The sequence below is a fragment of the Erinaceus europaeus genome, chromosome 1 (assembly GCF_950295315.1).
Source record: "Erinaceus europaeus chromosome 1, mEriEur2.1, whole genome shotgun sequence".
Lineage (NCBI taxonomy): Eukaryota > Metazoa > Chordata > Mammalia > Eulipotyphla > Erinaceidae > Erinaceus > Erinaceus europaeus.
The window spans coordinates 82,387,484-82,401,055 of NC_080162.1; the positions used below are offsets into that span (position 1 = coordinate 82,387,484).

Below are 13,572 nucleotides of genomic sequence, written 5' to 3' on the forward strand. Positions count from 1 at the left end.
TAGGACAGAGAGAAATGTAGAGAGGAGGGGAAGACAGAGAGGGGGAGAGAAAGACAGATACCTGCAGACCTGCTTCACCGCCTGTAAAGTGACTCCCCTGCAGGTGGGGAGCCAGGGGCTTGAACCGGTATCCTCACGCCGGTCCTTGCGCTTTGTGCCACATGCGCTTAACCCACTGCACTACAGCCCAACTCCTATGTACCATGATTTCTAAATCCACTCATGTGTCACAAATGATTCCATACTGTGGCTGTTATAAACAGAGCTACAGTAAACATAGGTGTGCATATACATTTTGGGATAAGCTTTAAATTTTTTTAAATCCATTTTTAAATGGATATCTAAGAGTAGAATTGCTTGGGGAACCCAGGGTTTCAGACACTAAGTTGAGAACTTTTTTTTTTTTTTCCTCGAGGGTTATTGCTGGGCTCAGTGCCTGCACCATGAATCCACTGCTCCTGGAGACCATTTTTTCCCCCTTTTGTTGCCCTTGTTGTTGTAGCCTTGTTGTGATTATTATTGTTGATGTCATTCGTTATCGGATAGGACAGAGAGAAATAGAGAGAGGAGGGGAAGACAGAGAGGGGGAGAGAAAGACAGACACCTGCAGACCTGCTTCACCGCCTGTGAAGCCACTCCCCTGCAGGACTGCCCGACCTCCAGTTGAGAAATTTTCTTCTCCATCTGCCTTAGCAGGAGGGAGAAGATTGTAGATAGATAAGGAATTTTGAAGTTTAGTGGTGATTGTGAGTAGGATAAGGAAGCTGTCTGTATAGTGGAGGCTAAGAAACACAACAGTTCACTTGTCCTCTGAACTCTGGAATCCCTGGGGAGGTGACCAGGAATGGGGTACAGAGTTGTCCCTGTGGTCATAGTAAGTATCCAACCATTTTTATTCACATACTCCACAGTTACTTATCAAAAACATGCCAAGTGCCTAGAAGCTACTTGATCTTTTTAAGCCTCATCTTTTTGAGTTTCCCCATCTGTAAGATGAGGCTCATCCCTCATCCCTTATCTCCACAGGCCACACCACTGATCTTTTGAATGGGGCACCCTGGACCCATCCTTTTGCCCCAGCCTATGCTTGTTGGTGGGCTTTCCAGTCATATTAAGACCTTGAGAGGCTTCCCAATACCCCACTTTAATTGAAAATAGAGGATTCGGATTCTATTTTTTGGCTTGCTGGGGTCTTGTGACTGTATGACTCTACTGCTCCAGTTTGTTCTATTTCTTTATTTTTTTTCTAAAAAATAATTAGTCTAGAAAGTGACAGTTGAGGATGACACTGAAGGAGAAAGGAGAAAAGGGCAGACACCATAGTGTGCATGATGTGGTGACAGAAATTTGAACCCAGGTCCTCGAGTATGGTAAAATGTGCCCTCTTCTGGGTGAGAAATCTGACCCCAAAGAAGCAGCTTCCTGGGGCAGCTGGGCGGAATATCCAAGAGAAGCTCTAGAAGGCACTTTAAACAGAGCCAGTTATGGTAAGCTATCAATTTTCCTTTGTATGGTTTTGATACAGACAGAGAAATTGAGAGGGAAGGGGGAGAAAAAGAGGAGAAAGAAAGAGAGACACTTGCACTTTTGAAGCTTTCCCCCTGCAGGTGGGCTTGACCTTGGGTCCTTGTGCATGATAATGTGTGTGTTCAGCCAGGTGTGTCACCACAGGACCGCTGTCGAAATTCCTTTGCTGTCTCCTTCCCCTTTCCTCAACTCTCCCTCCTCATCCTTCAACCTCCAAAAGCTGCCCTGAAGGACGTCTGGAACACTTGGCCCTGACACTGGCTGTCTCTGCCTCTGTCCTCTGCCTCTGCACGCACCCCCAGGCCTGCACCTGCTCTCTGGCACCCAGTTTGCCTGCCTAGCACAGAGACCTAGAGTTGGGCTTTGCCTGCTACAGCAGACTTGGCAGGAGTGAAGAGAGCTACTTCATCTTTTCCCAGCAGGGCAACTTGGCCCTTCTGTTACCTGTTTCTGTGCTGTACCAACCCCAGGTACTGGGACTTGGTACTTGGGGGTCTTCTGAGAGAAGTTTTCAGGTGGGTCTCTGTGCTTCTGGATAGCAAATCCACTAGCCACACGAGGCTATGAAGCCCCTATCTGGTGTGTGGAAGGGTGCTGCCTGCACAAACTAGACGCCAGAATTTGAAGAACACATTTCTGGGGTGCTAGGAGCTGAATGTCACACGCTCTGTTTTCCTGGATTTAACTAAAGTGTTTCCTCACTTGTTTGATGGGAAACCCAGCACCCATTGTGTAGGTGTCTCCCTCCCACTCTCTGGGCCACATCAGTCTTGAAACTCATGCCAAACTTCCAAAGTTGGGATTCTGACTTCTTGCCCTTGATAGTCCATAACCAGCCCACCTCGGAGGACCTGGGAGGACTTTCAAGGGAAACACATGAGTCTCTGCATTCTTCCCAGGCTCCCGGGATTTCTGTGGAAATAGAGGAAGTATGGAGCTCCCATCTTGTGTTTTTCTGCCAGACTGTTTGCACTCCCCCTCCCTTTGTGTTACCTGGTCTAAGTCCCTGGCGAGCTGCAAGCTGCCAGACTCACTTCTGGCATGTGCTTGTCCAGCTCTTTGCAGAGTGGTTTGGAGTGAAGTAAGGCATCTTTGCAAAGATTGTCTGCAGTGCTGGGCTTGCAGGTTATTGGCCATATCCTGGAGCCCAAGTAGGTAAGAGTTGGGAGTGCATGCTTCCTTCTCTTGGTGTGAGTCACTGATGCAATGGCTCACATGTGCTGGGCCTCACAGGGCTGCTTGCTCAAGCTTTATATACATCAGCTCACTCCATGCTCATGTTACTGTGCCTCAGCAAGGCTTCAGTGACTCTCACTTTGCAGAGCAGGAGTTGGGTGCCCTAGAGCTTAAGAAAAGCACCTAATGGGAGTAGGGCAGTAGCGCAGTGGGTTAAGCACAGGTGGTGCAAAGCTCAAGGACCAGCATAAGGATCCCAGCTGGAGCCCCTGGCTGGCTCCCCATCTGCAGGGGGTTCACTTCACAAGTGGTAAAGCAGGTCTGCAGGTGTCTTTCTCTCCCCCTGTCTGTCTTCCCCTCCTCTCTCCATTTCTCTCTGTCCTATCCAACAACAACGACATCAATAATAACTACAACAATAAAACAACAAGGGCAACAAAAAGGAATAAATAAATAAACATTTTTTAAAAAAGGGAGCATCTAAAATCATGCTAAGTGAGATAAGCCAGAAAGAGAAGGATGGATATGGGATGCTCTCACTCATGGACAGAAATTGAGAAAGAAGAACAGAAAGGGGAAGCACAAAGTAGAACTTGGGCTGGCTTTGGTGTGTGGCACCAAAGTAAAGGACTCTAGAGGGAGGAGGGGGACTTTTAGGTCCTGGTGCATGATGGTGGAGGAGGACCTAGGCTGGGGTGAGAAATTTTACACATGCAACCACAACTGTATGTACTTTAAGCCATTAATACTCTCCATTAAAAAAAAAAAACACAAAAGGAATTTAAAAACAAGATAAATGCCTAAGATCACACAGCTGGTGTGAGGCAAACCTAGCTGTGGTCCTCAGATTGTGTGACTCTGGAATTTTGTGTTATAGACACACACACACACACACACACACACACACACCTAAAGCTACATGGAGACACAAAGATATCTGTGGAACACATAAAGCACAGAGATCTGCACGCACACATACACACACAGTCACGTAGCTCCCAAGACGTAAAGGCAAAGCCACACTCACATATAGGTACACCTCCGTGGACCCTTAGACACACACTTGCACATATACTCACAACTCTGCACCCACCAAAATACACACATGACATCTACAGACAAACCTACTTGAACGTGTGCATACAACACATCCATCCTAACACACATGCCTAGACCTATACCTGCAACTCTACAGGTGTGGGTTATGGGATCCACATGGCTGTTGGATGTGAAGGGCGCACACAGGACACGTGTTTGTACATGGTTACAGATAAATAAGGGTTGGAAATCTTCCTTCGGCTAAGTGTACTAAAGTACACATGCGCACACGCACACACTCACCTACCCTCCCTTATGGCCTGCAGAAGCATCTTGACACCCTGGTGGTTGGGACACCTCACGTGCACACCCACAGACACACACTCAAGCATTCGATGTAATTGCAACTGAAAAGGGGTGGGGGAGGAAACCCAGTTGAAAATTAGAGCAGAGTGGGGGAGGTTGGAAGAGAAAAAGTCCTTCAGAAAGTATAAAGCTAATAAGCTGGAAGTGGTGAGTCTGCTGCCTTCACGATATCAATAACTCAGTATTGGGTTTCCAAAAAGACATCACATAATTTTTCAATGAGAAATCCATGAGCCCTGGAGATGCTGTTATGGTGTGAATTACAATGCACACGGCTTGTCAGCTGTCCCAGTCAGCACTTTCTTGGACGCCTTCACGGGGGGTGGGGGGGGTGGGGGGGGTGGGGGGGGTGGGAAGTGCTGTGGCTGCAGCAGGGAGGGTTATTGTTGTTATTATTTCTTCCTTTTGGAGCCTCAAGTTAAGAACCCAGGAAACTAGCGGGGGCTTTGCCTCTCCTCTTCCCCCGGCTGTACCCAAATCTGGGAGAATTTCTTTGGCTCGATTTTTTTTTTTTACTTGAATGTGTCTTCTCACCTCTCCACACCCCTCTCCCTGTCCTGTCCTGTCCTGTCCTGTCCTGTCCTGTCCTGTCCTGTCCTGTCCTGGGCTCCTAATTCTGAGAAAGACTGACTCTGGGGAACTAGGCTTAGGAGATATGGGGCAGAGGGGAATCCCCCTGCCTCAGGGTTCAGGCATATTCCAGATATCTGGGGCTTCTGTGGCTATGGGACAGACTTTGTTTTTCTCATTCCCAACATTTGGACCCAGGGTTTTTAATTTTTTAATTATTTATTGATTTAAGTTTTGACTCTATGTATTTTTGCTATCTCTGGCTTCACTGTACCAGGCCAGGCCGGAGAGACAGAGAGATGGAAGGACAGAGGGAAAGACACCATAATATAAAGCTTCCTCAGGAGTATGGGGGCTGGGCTGGCACCTGGGTTGCATACATGACAATGCAGGTGTACTAACCAGGTGAGCTATCTCCCCGGGCCCCAGGAACCAACCTACGTGGCCTTACTTCCTCCCAACATTGCCTTTGGGCAAGATAAGATGCTCTTTCACTTTTTATATGTGATGAATAGTGGGTTATAAGATTATAATATTAGTGTATGGTTCCACACCACACTCACCACCAAATTCTGTGCCCCTACCCTCCCACCTCTCAGAGATAACCACCACAGTACTCACAAGTCTTAGAAACCGTTTGTTTGCTTCTGATTTTTAAAAAATATTTATTTCCTTTTGTTGCCCTTGTTGTTTCATTGTTGTAGTTATTATTATTGTTGTTGTTATTGATGCCGCTGTTGTTGGGTAGGACAGAGAGAAATGGAGAGAGGAGGGGAAGACAGAGAGTGGGAGAGAAAGACACCTGCAGACTTGCTTCACCACTTGTGAAACGACCCCCCTGCAGGTGGGGAGCCGGGGGCTTGAACCAGGATCCTTATGCTGGTCCTTGTGCTTTGCACCCTGTGCGCTTAATCTGCTGTGCTACCACCCGACTCCCTGCTTCTGATTTGTGTGTGTATGTGCTTGTGTGTATGTACAAGTTCATGTATTTCAGTTCCCTAGATGCCATATATGAGTGAAACCATTCAGTGGTTGTCTTTCATCTCTTGACTTATTTTGCTAAGCGTAACCCCTCTAGCTCTGTCCACTAAGGAATGGTCTTGGGAGAGGGCATAGGGCATCTTTACTGAGACTCTGAGTATATCAGGAAGAATCGGGCAGCTTAGAGGAAGGAGCTAAGGAAAGTGGGGTCTTGCTTCTTGGTGTTATAAGCAGAGTCAGGCTTCACTAGTTCTTCTGACTAGTTTTTGTGCTTCTCCTGTCTCCCAGAAGAGGATGCTACATGAGATATTGGCCCTGGAATGAGAGTCGCATGGGGCAGACCTGTATGTGGACTGTAGTCTGGAGCAGTGCATGACACATGAGGATGAATGCCCAGGACTGCTGGATACTACTGAGAGGCCAGGGCTGCTGGTTGTAATAGAGACCCTCCTCTGCACTTCTCTGAACCCTCAGGCTTAGTCCACCGTAGCACTGTAACTGGACACTCAGAATTTGGAATTAATTACCTGTCATTAACCAGTGTGGGGCTTGTGGGGCAAGAGTGGGGTTCCAGAGCCTGGGTTCAAATTCTGGCTTTTTTTTTTTTTTTTTTTTTTGCTGACTATTGTGAGTATGTCATCCAAGTTCTCTTTTCCTTAGCATTCATTTCATAGAGTCTGTCCCTTATTCTTCCACATATCAGGTGGTGACTAGAAGCACCTGACTTGAGAATTAAGGAGCCCAATTCCTGGGGCAGGACAGAGGTGTCCCCAGTTGAACACACATGTGACCATGTGCTTGGGTTCAAGCCACTGGTTCCCACCTGCAGGGAAGAAACTTCAGAAGAGGTGAAGCAGTGAAGCAGGTATCTCTCTTCCTACTATCTTCTCATCCCTTCTCAGTTTCTCTCTTGTCTTATCAAAAAAGGCAGGAGAGTGGGGAGGAGAAGGAGGGATAAGGGGAGGAGAAGGGGGAAGAGGAGAAGAAGTAGAATAATAAGAATTAAAATGGGAAGGAGAAGGAGAAGGTGAAGGAGGAGAAGGAGAAGGAGAAAGAGAAAGAGAAGGATAAGGTGAAGGAGGAGAAGGAGAAGGAGTAGTAGTAGTAGTAGAATAAGAAGGAGAAGAAGAAAAGAAGAAAAAGGCAGCAGCCTAGCTCCTTCTCTGTCAACCTTCTCCAGCCTGCCAGCACCTGCTGACCAGCACCACATGCATTTTGTGTCTCCAGGCCATTGCCAAGGCCATTGCTAAAGTTGCTTCCTCTTCCTGGACTTGCTTTCATGGACACTTCAAGTTTTAGGGATTCAAATGTCACTTCTCCCTCTGAGCATCCTGCAGCAGGAACCAGATCCCTGGACACCTGTTTGTCAGACCCAGGCCTGGCGGCAGTATAACTCTTCATTATTTTCAGGTTGGGGGTGCAGCTAGGGAAGACCTTCTGCCCTCTCATCTTCTCCCTTGGGCCCTCTGCAGGAGACAAAAATCCCAACACCTTCCCCGTCCTCCTCCGAGGGAAGGTAGCAGGATTTTGCCTGCTGAGCTGCTCAGTACACAGTGCCACACCTATCACAGCATGGGACTTTACAGGCTAGTCATCCAGGTTCTGATTTCCAGGGTTCTATGTGTGCGTCCAGGGGTGAGTGAGATGTGTTGGCCCCCCTGCATTAGGGTGGGAGGAGAGGAGATCCAGGTCTGGAGAAAGTGGGGTGCTGGAGAAGGGTTTTTTTTTGGGGGGGGGTGCTGACTAGGGTTTTCTTGGAGCTCAGACTCTACATTGGCATTTGGGGCAGGGCAACTGCACAGAGACCTCAGGTCTGGTCCATGTCATGCTGACTTCTTTCTTTTCATGCATAAGGCCCACCTTGAAAAATTATTTCCTACCCCTGTGCCTACCAAGTAGGTCGATCAGTCCTGCTTCTGGAGTCCCAAGTTCCTGGCACCCCTAGGTGACACTCCTGTGCCCTATTGAAGTGTGGGGGCTGGGGGCATTCAAAGACACTAGAGCCTTGGTTTCCAGACTTAGGTTTTCCACAGACCCATACAATTCAGCAAACAGAATGCCCATGGTAGACTGGTTCCTGTGTCTTTTTCAAAGTGAGGCCATTGTTAAAGACAAACAAACAACAACAACAAGGCAGCAATCAATATTGGCTCATAAAGAAAAGATTTTAGTAGCAAAACTGGGGTAAGGCTATCATCTTAGAATTGAACATAACCTTTTTAAATATTTATTTATTTTTCTTTTTGTTGCTCTTGTTGTTTTATTGTTGTAGTTATTATTGTTGTCCTTGATGTCATCATTGTTGGATAGGACAGAGAGAACGGAGAGAGGAGGGGAAGACAGAGATGGGGAGAGAAAGACACCTGCAGACCTGCTTCACCGTTTGTGAAGCAACTCCCCTGCAGGTGGGGAGCAGGGGGTCGAACTGGGATTCTTATACCAGTCCTTGCACTTCGCTCCACGAGCATAATCTTAAGAAAGGAGGGACAGGAATGGCACACACACACACACACACACACACACACACATTTCTTTTGTACTGTGGAGATGTTAGGCTAAAAGAAGAATCGGTAAAGCATTCTACAGAGAAAGCTCAAGTGCCCCAAAGTAGAATTTATGGAGAAAGACATTTTCAGTGGGTGCAGAAACAATGATGATAATACTGGTGAGGATGATGAAGGTGTTGCTGCTGCCGGTGATGCTAAGCAGGGTGACAGCAACAATGCTGATGAGGTCTGGCCTCTACGGAGTTCCTCCTTCTGGTTGTAGGTGCCATGCTTTCCATGAATTGTCCTATTTAAAAAATATATTTTATTTATCTATTAATGAGAGAGAGAGAGAGACAATGCCTGACTTAATCTGTTGATTTGTTTCCCTTTTAGTGATAGTATAAAAATAAAGACTCCTGGTGATGAACATTCTGGGTCCCACTGGAATGGGGGTTCAGAGCCCTCTGGTCATTATCCCTTATCATTTCTCCCCCTCTGGGAGTATGGCCCAGAATTCCTTCTGGGGTGCAGAAGGTGGGAGTTCTGGGTTCTGTAGTTGCTTCACTGCTGGACATGGATGTTGGCAGGTTGATGTATATCCTGAGCCTGTCTCTATCCTTCCCTCGTAGGTTAGGGCTCTGGAGAGATGAGGTTCATCTTTTGGAACACTCAGCTACTTCCTTATTCCAGTTTCAATGATAATTACAACATGGAGTGGAGTTTCTGCTGTGACTTTTCCTTACAAATAACCAGGCAGCTGACAGTCCCTAGCCTAGCCTATTAAACCAGGGCTGCTGAGAATTGGACCCCGATGTCTGTGTTTTCAAAAGTATCCAGAGGTCTGCAGCATGCAACTGAGGTTCAGAATCACCAACTGAGAGGTAGAGAGCTCACCCAGCGTGGTCTTCCCATGCCAGGTTGGAGCCCTGATACCATGCACTATAGCACTAGTGGAAGCTCCAAGGACAGTGGATAAGTGCTGAAGTATCTCTGTGTGTGTGTCTAAAAGAGAAAAGAATGGGAAGATTGGCCTGGGAGTGGTAAAACTGAAGTGTGTAAGAATCCTACACTAGGAATAAACAAAAAGAAAAAAAAAAGAGGAAGAAAATCAGTGTGGAGAGTGGGAGGAGGAAATTTCTTGGAGCTTTTGGGACTCCAGGGCCTATCTTTCTACAACTGGGTTTAGGTGATAGCTCTGTCAGAGCACAGAATTTGCATGCCTGGGGCCTTAGATTTGAGTCCTGGCATCATAAGCTAGAGCTGAGCACTGCTCTGGTCTCTTTAGCCTATAAAATGAATGAATAACATCTCATCCTAAAAATACTAACCATTCCGACATGTTCATACCAGGTAACAGGCCACTGTGACAGAAAGGGAAAGAAGAGAACCGGTTTAATTAAGGGAAGGGACTGCTTTCATTCAGGCATGGGAGACCCTTTGGCTGTGGGCAATTTCAGTGGCTTTTCAATAGTGGAGACAAGTCAGGACAACTCCCAGCCCCCAGCCCCTCAGCAGGTCTGGATGATAGAGAGAAGGAGGGAACGATAATGAGATTATTCATCTGAATAGAACTATGAGATTCTCAGGAAATAGTGTGAGGGACAAAAGGCAGTGCTTCATGTGAAAGAGAAAAAGGGAGAGAATGGAGAGAGACACTAATATTATTCTAGGAATGATTATATTTAGCATTGAATGTGAATTTGCTCCCTATTTTGTTATTATAAAGGCTTTATACATAAGCCTTTAGTACTATATATTTTTTTTTTTTTGCCTTCAGGGTTATCACTTGCACTCGGTGCCTGTACTACGAATTCACTGCTCCTGGTGGTCATCTTTTTTCCGCCATTGTTGCTGCTGTTGTTGGATAGGGCAGAGAGAAATGGAGAGAGGAGGGGAGACAGAGAGGGGGAGAGAAAGATAGACACCTGCAGAACCTGCTTCACTGCTTATGAAGCGACCTCCCTGCAGGTGGGGAGCCAGGGACTTGAATTGGGATCCTTACGCTGATTCTTGCACTTCGCACTATGTGTGTTTAACTGTGTGCGTTACCACCTGACCCATTTAGTACTACTTTAGTAACATTTTTTTTTCCTTCAGGGCTATCACTGGGGCTCGGTGCCTGCACTACAAATCCATTGCTCCCACTCTTGGTTACCATTTTTCCTTTTTAAAATTTTTCTTCTATTTTATTCAATAGGGCAAAGAGGAATGAGAAGGTAGAGGGAAAAAGAAAGATAGACACCTGCAGACCTGCTTTATTGCTCGTGAAGTGTCCCCACTGCAGGTGGGAAGAAAGGGCTCAGACATGGGTCCTTGCTTGTAGTGCTGTTAACTGGGTGCTCCACTACCTGGCCCCCTACATAAGGGACCCCCTGCAGGTGGGGAGCCGGGGGCTTGAACCCTTATGCCAGTCCTTGAGCTTTGTGCCACATGCACTTAACCCTCTGTGCTACTGCTCGACTCCCATGAACTGAGTTTCTATCCTGAGCCATCCCTCACTTGCTGTGTAACCTCGGTCACATAACTTCACCTCTCTGAGCTGTCCTCTGTGAAATCATCTCTAGTAGCCTCCACAGGGATCCTGGCAGGATGAAATCATTGAAATGTTTCTTTCAGCAGTGCATGACTGCCTACCGACCACTCAGGAAGCGAGGGAGCAATTGCTGTTCTCCTTGTTAGTTGGTGCTGACATGTGAGCTTTAGTTTTCAGGATGCTGGCTGGGAGCTGCTAATGCTCTTTGCCATTTCCCCAGAACTGCTGGGACTCAGCTCTCTCTCATCTCTTCAAAGAAGATATGACACCAACTTTGTTTTTAGCCGAAGCAAACTCCAAATAAATCATTCACGGAGGGACCGGCAGGCTGATAGAATGTTCTTAACAGGGCATTTTGTTCTGTCAAATTGCTTTCTAGCTACTGAGCTCTGGTTGCTGTTTCTCTGCAATCTTTCTGGAGGGTTTCTTTGCAGATGAAAGGAAGGGACCATCCTGGTATTTTGTCCAAGGGAGAGAGCATGGGCCACCCTTCTCTTGGTCCTTCAGCTCTGCCCTCCCCCAGATGTCCACCTCAAGTTACTCAGGAAGCTCCGAGGCTATATGGGGCCATGGGTGCAGAGGGGGAGTCCTCAGTGGGTTTCACCCTCATTGTGACCCCCCAGCACCCCCTTCCCCAGTCTGGGGGAGCTGACAGGACTTGTTCCCGGCCTGGCATCATCCAGGCTGGTTTTCTTTCCCTCTCGTTTCTGAAAAGCCCTGTGTCAGCACAGGCGTGGCAGGTGTGTGTGCACCCCCCCCCCCCCCCGCGCTTGCCCCAGCAGGAATGGAAAACGCAGACTGGCAGAATCCAAGCCAGGCACTGACGTCTGGTGCAGAGCAAGCGCCGGGATAGGCAGGTGGCTGGTTGGAGGCTGCACACCGGGGCCTGGGAAGGAGGCCCCCACTAGGCAACTCTCTGCACCCCCACCCTGTCCCCGAACTCTCTTAGCTCCTTGCTCCCCTCCCTCTGTCCTTCCCTCTGATCCTGCCCTTCCTCTCTTCTTCCCTTTTTCTCTTTCCCTCTTTTATTTACCTCCTCTATGTTCCCTTCCTTCCTTTCTGCTCCTGCTCTCCCCTTTCTTTTCTTTTCTTTTCTTTTCTTCTTTTTCTCCCCTTCCACAATTTGTTCCCTGCCTCCCCGGTCCACTTAGCTGAGCTGGCAAATGCCAAGAGACTCCTCAGCAGCCCCCTTCCCCTCCCCCCTCCCTCTAGCACTCAGCTCTGTAAGGGACAGGTGACAACTGACATCTAATGAAGTTCTGAGCTTTGGCAAGTTGGGGGACAGAGACTGAGCCTCAGTTTTTCAGGCTGAACGAAGAGGGAAAGGCAGAGGGAACAGGCTGTGCAGAGGCTGGGAGAGGAGTAAGGGCTGGGCAGGGTTGAGCCTGCAGTAGGTGGTGGTGGGCTACCCCTGCAGTGTGTCTTGGGGTCTCAGGGAGGTCCTGATGAGATGTTTGCCTTCCCCAAGTTGAGTGGGGAATATAGCAGAGACCCAGAATGCTCCAACTCTGGTATCAGACCAACCAGGGCTTCAGTTCCACCTCTGCCCCTTGCTACCTTTGTCACCTTGACCCAGTCCCATCAGCCTTTGGTTTCTCACTTGTGAAATGGGGAGTGACAGTGGCTGGGAACCGAATCATCTCTTGCATGTGGAATATCAAGTATCAAGATATGACATGTCATTTTGTCTGTATTATGGCCCCAGCAGGAGGCACTATTATGATTGTTATTATTATTATTTAAAAATATTTATTTATTCCCTTTTGTTGCCCTTGTTGTTTTATTATTGTAGTTATTATTGTTGTCATCACTGTTGGATAGGACAGAAAGAAATGGAGAGAGGAGGGGAAGACAGAGAGGGGAAGAGAAAGATAGACACCTGCAGACCTGCTTCACCTCCTGTGAAATGACGCCCCTCCAGGTGGGGAGCCGGGGGGCTCGAACCAGGATCCTTATGCTGCAGGTCCTTGCACTTTGTGTCACCTGCACTTAACCCACTGTGCTACTGTCCTGACTCCCAATTGTTATCATTTTATTTATTTATTTTTATCATGCAGCAAAACCTTTATTAACATTTTGAACAGGTTTAGCTATTACTGAAATTGGAAACTTCTTAACTTAAATTGGGACAAATGGCTAGAGTGCAGAGTAATGCCATCATTATGAGTGCAGGACAGAAAAATTAACAACCACCACCCCTCAGGTGGAGGACCAGGTGCTGGGCTGACTCTTTCTGGATGTTGTAGTAAGAAAGAGTCTTCCAGCTGCTTGCCCTCAAAGATGAGCCTCTGCTGCTGGTGGTGGTGGTGGGGAATGCCTTCCTTATTCTGGATCTTGGCCTTCATTTTCTCGATGGTATCACTGGGCTCCACTTCCAGGGTGATGGTCTTGCCGGTCAAGGTCTTCATGAAGATCTGCATTTTGACCTGTTAGCGGAAAACAGAGATGATACAAAGAGAGAGAGAAAAAAAAAGGGCCGCCCAGGCACCACAGACACCACAGCAAGCTTCTACTCCGCCATCCGCTTCTGAACTCAATTGTTATTATTTATCAGAGCACTGCTCAATTCTGGTTTATGGTGTTGCTGGGGATTGAACCTAGGACCTTTGGTACTTCAAGAATGGAAATCTTTTTGCATATCCATTATGCTATCTCTCCAGTTTGGCACTATCATTACCATTGAGTAAAATCTTTTCTTTAAATCTCTGCTTTGCAGATCTGGAAACAGAGGCCCAGAGCAACTGAGCCACCTGCCCAGGGTCACACAGCCAGTGAAAGGATAGAGTGGGGTTAAGCATGTGGGCAGTCTGACCCTGAAGCTTGAGTTTTTTTTTTAAATAGAACACATAATTTTTTTTCTTTTTTTTGTTTTTTTAGAACACATAATTTTAT

At 47.4% G+C, this 13,572-nt stretch overlaps 1 pseudogene; it reads right to left on the bottom strand.

Annotated features, from left to right (window-relative positions):
• Positions 1-12,862: 12,862 nt before the first annotated feature.
• On the bottom strand, positions 12,863-13,132 carry LOC103112242 (ubiquitin-like; annotated as a pseudogene).
• Between the last annotated feature and the right edge of the window lie 440 nt (positions 13,133-13,572).